Source organism: Octopus bimaculoides, chromosome 7 (genome assembly GCF_001194135.2).
Source record: "Octopus bimaculoides isolate UCB-OBI-ISO-001 chromosome 7, ASM119413v2, whole genome shotgun sequence".
Taxonomy (NCBI): Eukaryota; Metazoa; Mollusca; class Cephalopoda; order Octopoda; family Octopodidae; genus Octopus; species Octopus bimaculoides.
Window position 1 is genome coordinate 13,404,952 of NC_068987.1, and position 10,746 is coordinate 13,415,697.

The following is a 10,746-nucleotide window of genomic DNA, read 5'->3' on the forward strand; positions in this document are numbered from 1 at the left end:
GACACGTAAAAGCACCCACTACACTCTCTGAGTGGTTGGCGTTAGGAAGGGCATCCAGCTGTAGAAACTCTGCCAAATTAGATTGGAGCCTGGTGTTGCCATCCGGTTTCACCAGTCCTCAGTCAAATCGTCCAACCCATGCTAGCATGGAAAGCGGACGTTAAACGATGATGATGATGATGATGATGATGATCACCAAAATAACTTCAAGTGATATTACTTATACAGTATGGATCACTGATGTTTGTTTGGGAATCTTTAACATTCTCACAATATTATATATTGAATATAGAGGCAAGAACTATGTGGTTAAGGAGTTTGCTTTTCAACCATACTGTCCTGAGTTCAGTCTCACTGTGCAGCACCTTGGGCAAGTGTTGTTTTGCTATAGCGCCAGGCAGACCAAAGCTTTGTGAGTGAAATTTGGTGAATGGAAACTGAAAGAAGTTAATGGTATATTTATCTGTCTGTCTATCTATCTATCTGTTTGTTTGTCTGTTTGTATATCTATCTGTCTGTCTGTCTGTCTGTTAGTGTGTGCATGTGTATTTGTGTGTTTATGAAAACATTCTTCTACTTGTCCTACAGTAAGTCAAGTTTAATCATAATTTAGAACAAAACCTCTATTATCATTAAGTTATACAACAACAACAAAGGAGGAAGAAGAGGAGTAAACAAGAAGAAGAAGAAGGAGGAAAAAGCTCTCTGAACATCTCTATCGAGGCTTTCTCTTCTAAAACTATTTCAACTAAATTTATAGTTGAAAATTGGTCAATTATTTTGTCAGATATAATTTGTTATAACTGCACTGATATCTAGTAGAAGAAATTCTAAGAAATTCTAAAAAAAATATGAAATAAAATAAAAAGAAAAATCAAATGGGGTTGTGGGGAGTGGAGAGAAGAAGAGAATCATTGCATTGTATTTCTCTTGTGATATATTTTGGTATTGAAAAAAAAGTATATCTGACTTGTTATGATAATACTCACTATAACTATAATGAGGAAATGATCGTGATAATGTTCACCATTGTCATCATCATCACAATCACCACCACCACCACCACCACCACAAAATATAAAAAAGTAAAAGATATGTAATTGAAAAGTATAAAGTAAGATTTAAATATAAATAATATATATATATATAAAAGTAAAAATATACATATATATACATATAAGAAGAAAAAAAAGCTATATATATATATTTACAGATATTTTGTTGGATGGCAGTTGACTTTTCAGGAATCCCTCTGCCCTTTGACGGGCCTTATTTTTCATCCCATAGGGTGTCCAACAACACCCTCCTCACCAAACAAGCCTGGTGGAGTTGCCAGTTTAATCGCTGACGACCCAACCATGCTATTGATGAAGATTTTGGGCCATATACCTCCTTAACATATGTCAGGTCACTCTTGAATGCTACTGGTAACATGTAATCCAGTACAACTTGTCACATACATACATACATACATACATAGGTGTAGCTGTGTGCTAAGAAGCTTGCTTAAGGCAGTGAGCTGGCAGAAACGCTAGCACGCCTGGTGAAATGCTTAGCGGTATTTCGTCTGCCGTTACGTTCTGAGTTCAAATTTCGCCGAGGTCGACTTTGCCTTTTATTCTTCCGGGGGTCGATAAATTAAGTACCAGTTACACACTGGAGTTGATGTAATCGACTTAATCCGTTTGTCTGTCCTTGTTTGTCCCCTCTGCGTGTAGCCCTTTATGGGCAGTAAAGAAATAAGAAGCTTGCTTCCCTGCTACATTGTCCCAGGTTCAGTCTCACTGCATGGTACCTTGGGCAAGTGACTTCTGCAATAGCTCAGTGTCAACCAAAGCTTTGTGAGGGCATTTCAGAAATAGAAACTGAATGAAGAATATGGGACGGTTATTTTTACAGCTGTTTTTTTTGTATTTTTCCTTTCTCAGTTTCGCATTTTTTTTTTGTTAGTCTTTAATCATTTATTTATTTCTTTTTCAATCTCAGAATGCAGGAAATCCGAATAGCACCTGCAGATCAAAAGAATCTCACCTGAATAACAAGTGATTCGAATTCACTTTGAGGTGACTCAGGTGCACAGTACAAGCTGAAATAACAGCAAAATATCAATATCCAACATTTACATTCACTATGGGTAATTTGTTTCATCCAGTTTGAAATATTCAGTATTTTTAACACTCAACATGTCTAAAGGGACTTTCCCCTGAGCAGATCCCACAGCCAGTAAGTATATAAACAAAAACACATACATAAAATATGTAACATTGGTAATGTATATATGCATATATATATATATATATATATATATATATATATACATACACACACACATACACGCACATATGTATATATATGTATGTATGTATGTATATTATTTATCTAAAGGTCGCAATACATGTATTAACCCTTTCGTTACTGTATTTATTTTGTGATACTCTGTGTTTCTTTCAATTAATTTTAAATATGCCAAAGAATTTAGTAAATTAACTTAGTTATCATTAAGCTAGTGCTAGGAACATAAATTGTGACTAAAGTTTGGTGGAAGAATTCAATTCAAAACTTATGAACACAAAATATTTGAACTACAGAGCCAGAGGGAGTTTCAGCCGGGTTGGTATCGAAAGGGTTAAAGCGCTACTAATAGTTTCATATGTTGAGAGAACTGAAACATATTCTTCTGGCACAAACCACATATCATAACGATAGGTTGGTGCATAATTATTGCGGCCTTTTTTCAATAAATTTTATTCAATGAAAAATTTTAATAAAATGCCAACTTAAACAAAACGCCAAGCAGAAATTGAAGTGGATGGTGAATATGCTCCGGAATAATCATTTAAAGATGTTTTTGTTAAATGTTGTTATTGTTTTTGTTGAATAAAGTTTATTGAAAAAAGCCACAATAATTATACACCAACCTAATATTAGTAATGATTTAATACATGTATTGTGACATTTAAATAAATAATATTTATCTCTCACCAATGGAGCACTTTTTTGTTGAATTTTCTATCATGGATCAGTACATTATATATATATATATATATATATATATATATATATCGGTGGATAGATAGATATAGTAGACAAGTTAGAATAATAGTCATTACATATAAATCCTTTACTATAGCTAATTTGGCTTACAGTAGTCGTTGCTGGAAATTTCCAGTAATGGCTCTGACGAAGGTATTATTAATTTTCTTACGTCTTTCAATTTACCTCAATTGATCAATACACCAATTGAGTAAAGCTATCTATAATGACTACTCGAAACAGCTGTAAGTCAAATTTGCTCTAATAAAGGAGTTATGTGTAATGACCTTTATTTTTAATTTGTTTCTTATATATCAATCAGTTTATCTGAAGCCCATCCATAGATTTACAATATAGAATTGTGATAAACCATAACTTTGGATCCTACCACCTTAAGTTGCTTAGAATATTAGCAAATCATTTTTATTCGTTTTCTCACTCAACACTGATGAGTGCAAATCACAAACTACACATCGTTGCTATTATGTTAAGCTGAAACTGTTGCTAATATAAAAATAAATGGAATGGTGAAATTATTTTTTTCCTTTTCTGAAAAAAGCAACATTTTGGACTTACTACACTTTTGCATAATAGCAACAATACATACATACATATATATATTTCAAGGGACATAATCGATGCCTAAACGATTTTTGTTTGGTTGTCACATCTTCTTGAATATTACCACAGAAAGTAATAATGTAGATGTAGATATAATCATTATTTTACAAAAACAAAAAGCAAATAAAAATTTCTGCAGTAATTCTCAGCAAACGAATCTGTGACTGTTTATTGAATTTGCACTTAATTTTTTCCTTTTCTTCCTTTTTTTTTGGCCTTTTTTTCCCCTCTTTCTCCATTAACCTTTAAAACCTAAAATCTTTAAATACTCCATGTTTTTTTTATTACAGCTGTTTTTTGTTCTTCCTTTTTCATTTTTATTTTGGTTATTCTTTAGTCGTTTCTTTACCTTCATTTATCTTTATTTTTTGCATTTTCCTTTTTTCAATTTCAAGCTTACTTGGGTGACTCATTCACTGGGTGTAAGTAAATATATGTACGTACTTGTGAAGCACCTCTTCAACAAAGTTACACATACATACATTCCTGCATGTGTTTAAATACACTATGATTTGATATGAGGGCACTTTACTCTGGTGCGACAAACAAAACTTCACTGACAGAAAGCAATATTGTTATATATGCTTACACATCGATTCAATATATATATATATATATATATATATATATATATATGTATATACACACACAGGTATACATGTATATGTGTGTATATGTATATATATGTATTATATATATATATAAATATATATATAAACATATATATGCATATATATTTCTCAATATATATAAGCATATATATATATACATATATACACGCACACATATATGAATATATATTTATATGTATATACATATTTGTATATGTCCACACACACACATATTTATTCAGACACACACTTGTGCAGTGGTATTGTAATAACAAAATAAAGATATCTGCATCTATGAATGTAAATGTGTGTGTATACATACATACATACATATATATATTCATTCATACCTACATGCACATACACACATGACACACACATGCACTCACATGTGCACAAATGTGCAGTGGGATTATAGGAATCAAATAAGGATTTTTTTTTACATAAGCAAGATCACTCATTTGTACGTAAACGCATGCAGGAATACAAATGCACAGACAAACATATCCACATACATAAACCATACATTATCTAAATATATTTCGTAGTTTAGAGTCACAGATACACAAACATTCAAGCATGATGACGCAACAAACTTCATGCAAATATTAAAGTCTTTATGTATTCTATTATTTTTTTCTCCTTATTTGGCTCATCCAATCTGTTTTCTGTAATTAAATATCATTTGTCGGTCACCCCTAGATATTATAATAGAATATTCAGCTTTATATCTGATATTTCTGGGTTATCAAAGACCAGACACAATAAAAAGATGATTAGGTCAATGCTATATAACTTCAGGGTACATAAGCAACATTTTTGCTTTTAGCTTTACAAGCAGAAGCATTTGATGAAAAAGAAGACGAGATAGAGACACAATAACTAGAAATTATTACAAAGTAATCTACCTAGGGCTACAATCCAAATTTGTGTCTGGTGCAAACTTCCATCGAAACCAGAAGGACTCTGCAAGGTGGATAGAGCCAATTTCCCCATTTTTCTGGTGTATGTATGCTCATCCATGTATGGGATGCCAGTCTGTCACAGAATTACTCATTTCTACAAGCTGAAAGGACTAGAGGAACCTGAAACGAAGTGTTTTGCTCAAGAACACAATGCCTCACCTGGTCCATGAATTGAAACCACAATCTTACAATCATGAGTCCAACACCTTAATCACCAAGCCACACACCTCTGTCCCTATCCTCTCTTATATTTACTTTCTGGTACCTTGAAGGTATGCTCAAATACTTCATCATTACCATCTTTTCTCTATTTCCAGCTAGGGTAGCCATGTATCTCCTTTTTAGCAGAACACCTTTTCTTGTCTTTCTTTCACACTTCAGCCTCATCAATGCTACAACTCCACTCAGTTGAGGGGGCTTGTTTTGCAAGTTACTTGGTGACCTCACTAGAGCTGGTGCCACAAAAATAGAAAAAAATGGACCCAGTAGACATTGTTAAATTTTTTTGCATTAGGAAGGCCATCCAGCTATAAAAACCATGCTAAAACAGGCACTGGAACTGGATGCAGTCCTTTATCTCATCAGATCCCTTTGAACTGTTCAATCTTTGCCAGCATGGAAGATGGACATTTAATGAGGATGATGATAATGATGAATATATAAGAATGACATTATTATATATCATACAATATATATATTATATATTATATTACAAGAAAGGAGTAAAGATCCCCACCTTCGGCCATGAATGACCATAGGATTGCACCTAAAAATTTCCCTCTGAGGCACAAATCTGGGCAATGTTGTCTATGGAAGACCAGCAATCACCCATGCATACCAGCCTCCCCTCTCCATGCCACCAATGGTAGCCAAGGGAAAGGCAAGGGTCGATACAGCTTGGCACCAGTGATGTCACAACTCATTTCTACAGCTGGAACAACATGATATAAAGTGTCTTGCTCAAGAACACAACACATAGCCCAGTCCAAGAATCGAACTCACTCCCTCATGATTGTGTACCTGACACTATAACCACTGAGCCATGTGCCTTCACTGTATATTCTATTATATGTTTTATTCTATTACATGTCATTATCTTAAAGTATATCTGATGGTTGATAGATCGGTAGAATTAGTACAGCAATGGAGAGCAAAAATGTTAAACAGTATTAAGTTAAGTGCAGACAGGAAAGATTTGAAATGACTATTGTGGGTTGGTAGAAGCATTTAAGCATTGTGCAAATTGCCTGCAGTATTTAGTCACAACTCTTTTCATTCAGAGTTCAAATCCACCAAGGTCAAATTTGCTTTCATCCATCTGGAGTCAAAGTGCTGGGGGTCTGTTTAATATTCCTATAAAGCAAAAGTGGAAAGCTGGCAGAATTGTTAATGTGCCAGGCAAACCGCTTATCAGTATTTCCTCTGGTACTTTATGCTTTGAGTTCAAATGCCCCAAGATCAACTCTACTTTTCATCCTTTTGGGGTTGATAAAACAAAGTACCAGTGAACTACTGGGATCGATGTGATCAAGTATTCTTGCCACCTTCTAAAATTGCTGGCTTTGTGCCAAAATTAGAAAGAATAATCACTTATAAAGTACATCAGATATGATGGAATTATAAGAGAACACTCAGATTATTGGAATTCAGTTAACCACAAAATTACTTAATTTACTGACGATGGTTCACAGAATTGATAAATTATTGTCTTAAAGTCTTTTGGTGATCAATTGATTGATTATGTATTACACTAGATAGCATCTGAAAAATTATATAATCGAGTAAAACAATGTCTGGCTTATGAATTTTGCAGACATCTTTCAGATCTGTTTCCATCCCTGAATTCAAGATGGTAAGCTGGAAGAATTGTTAGTGTGTCAGACACAATGCTTTAGACGCATTTCTTCCGACCCTTTATATTCTGAGTTCAAATTCTACCAAGGTTGATTTTTGCTTTTCATCCTCTCAGGGTTGATAAAATGAGGACCAGTTGAGCACTGGGACCAGTGTATTCAACTATTCTCCCCTCTCTAAAAATTACTGGCCTTGTGCCAAAATTTGAAACAAGTATTTATTACTAAATTCACTTTGATATACATCGTTAATAAAGACCTATTTAACAAAGTACCTTTTGTTGTTTACTTGCTTCCAGCATTCAACTGGACCATGATGTATATACATATGTACATTTTTTTTTTTTTGTTTCAGTCATTTGACTGTGGCCCTGCAGGAGCACCACTTTTAGCCGAGTAAATTGACCCCAAGACTTTATTCTTTGTAAGCTTAATACTTGTTCTATCGGTCTCTTTTGCTGAGCCGCTAAGTTACGGAGACGTAAACATACCAGCATCGGTTGTCAAGCGATGTTGGGGGGACAAACACAGACACACAAACACACACACACACACATATATATATACGACAGGCTTCTTTCAGTTTCTGTCTACCAAATCCACTCACAAGGCTTTGGTTGGCCCAAGGCTGTAGTAGAAGACACTTGCCCAAGGTGCCACACAGTAAGACTGAACCCAGAACCATGTGGTTAGTAAGCAAGCTACTTACCACTGAGCTTCACATAGTTTCCATCTATCAAAGCAAACTCCTTAACCACACAGCTATGCCAGTGGGTTTTCAGGTAATAGATATAACATTAACCTTTAGCATTTAAACTGTCCATATCAGGCCTGAATATTCAATCTGTTTTATGCTCAAACCAGCCAGATCTGGCCTCTTACACCTACCCTACAATGTCATTCTAAAAATAAGCAACCACATCATCAAAATCTTGAAGCATCATTAATTCAAAACAATGTGAATAAATAAGCTTTATATTTGACAGAGTGGAGGCGCAATGGCCCAGTGGTTAGGGCAGCAGACTCGCTGCCATAGGATCGCGGTTTCGATTCCCAGACCGGGCGTTGTGAGTGTTTATTGAGCAAAAACACCTAAAGCTCCACGAGGCTCCGGCAGGGGATGGTGAACCCTGCTGTACTCTTTCACCACAACTTTCTCTCACTCTTACTTCCTGTTTCTGTTGTGCCTGTAATTCAAAGGGTCAGCCTTGTCACACTGTGTCACACTGTATATCCCCGAGGGATACACGTGTCTGTGGAGTGCTCAGCCACTTGCACATTAATTTCACGAGCAGGCTGTTCCGTTGATCGGATCAACTGGAACCCTCGACGTTGTAAGCGACGGAGTGCCAACAACAACAACATTTGACAGAGTATTCTGAATGCTAAAGGGCTTATAAAGACTTATTAACAAAAACATATCTTTTAATAATAAACAGTTTTGAAGGATTTTTTTGGTTGACAGGAACTTATTAGTGGTGTATTTGGTTTCTAACATTGGCAGTAGTCTAGAGAATTTTTATGCGGGTACAGACGATTGTATTGAGCTTAGTACTTGGCTGTAATTTCATTATATCAAGCCTAGAAGGATGAAAGGTAGAGTTGACCGCAGTGTGTGATATTAAGAGCGCATTTCCCACAGGATGGGAAAACAGGAGACTGTTAATTAAGATGCTACAATAATCGAATGCATAATGACGTTAATAATGTTCAATAAATCTTTATTGGTTCAGTAGAAACTTCATCTCTTTATATTGAAAACAGGATGTGTATAAATTTATATGTCTATGTGGGGGAGTGCATGTGTGTGTTTGTGATTTGTTGTGTTGTGTGTGTGTGTGTGTGTGTGTGTGTGTAGTATTGGTTTTGGACGTGTGTAGATATGAGAGAATACTACAAAACTTGCTGAACCACAAATCTGTGAGAAAAGTGAATGGAGACGGGAGGGGGGCAGAAGTGAAAAGAGAATTGCTCAGGGACACCTTCTGTATGTAAAACAAACAATTAAAATAAATGTTAGCAGAGTCAATGTAACAAGCTTAGAATGTTTAATTAATTAAAATTACACTCGTAATGAGAAGGAAAAAAAAACCTGTTCATTAGCTTAATAGTTTACTCTAGTCACAAAGTTCAAACAAGAAAACTGAAATTTAAATTAATAAGATTTAATGTGAGATAGACAATTGGAAGTGAATCTGATGTTTGGCAGCAAGATGACTAATCCATGCATGTTTCAGTCTTATTAGACCTCGCCAGCAAAGAATTATCTTTACCAGTGCTTGCCTGGCCTTAAGATGAGTGAGAGATAGTGAACTTATTCGGCCTTGAAATAGCAAAAGAAGCATCCATGTGGTCACTCAGCCTACTAGAAATAGTTGTCAATTTTGATGGATGATTTAAATTTAGATCACTTGAAAGTACAACATTTCTATCCTAGAATTAGGGTCTTAGGCACGTTTTGGGGCATAAATTAGCATGAAATTCTGATGGATGATTTTAATTTAGATCACTTGAAAATACAAAATTGGTATCATAGAGCTAGGGCTGGTCTCAGGTACATCGGTATCAAATGGACTAATGCAAATACATCATAGAAAGTCAAATCAACTGTGGAATTTATCCAGAGATAATATCTCTTATGGATCATCATCATCATCATCATCGTCGTCGTCGTCGTCGTCATCATTTTATGTCCATTTTCCAAGCTGGCGTGGGTTGAATGGTTTGACAGGAGCTGGCAAGCCAGAGGGCTGCACCAGGCTCCGGTCATCGGTTTCTACAGCTGGATGCCCTTCCTTAATGCCAGCCACTTTACAGAGTACCAGATGCTTTTTATGTCATTCCACCTCGGGTGCTTTTTATGTGGTTCCACTACAGGAGCTTTTTATGTGACACTGGCATGGCTACTTTGTATGTAGCACCAGCATAGGTGCTTTTTTTACATGGCATCGGTCTCTTATAGATGTATTGCACTAAATAACCCAACATGCGTCTGTTGCACACAAAGAATCTTTATATCTTAGTGCTTTCATATACAGTGGTGGTGGTGGTGGTGGTGGTGGTGTTAGATAAGTAGTTATGAGAAGCAGCTTGGTATGTCAATAAAATAACGAAATTATATTTAAAAATGTAAAAAATACAAATTGGAATTTGGTGCTTCAATTTATTGAATAAAATACAAAAAGTATTTAATAATTGCCTGTTATGTAAATTATTTATATTTATCAGTTAAATTATATAACATTTTAAAAACCCTTTAACATTTAAACTGACCATATCTGACCCAAATATTCTACCTGTTTTATGTTCAAACTGATCCAATCCAGCTTCTCACACCTATCCTACAATGTAGTTCTACATTTAAGAGATGAGGAATTATGTACATTATTTACATTATTTACATTTGACAGATATTTATCCTCATCTTGTTTGTTGTTAACACAACGTTTTGGCTGATATACCCTCCAGCCTTCTTCAGGTGTCTTGGGAAAATTTCGAACCTGGGTTCTCATTCCTAAGGTATTTTTCGATGTTATTATTATTATTATTATTATTATTATTATTATTATTATTATAATTATTATTCTGCTCATTAGACTTGGGATCAAGCAAAACTAATTTCTTGGATAGGTAGAAAGCCAGAATCTACAAAAAACACATATT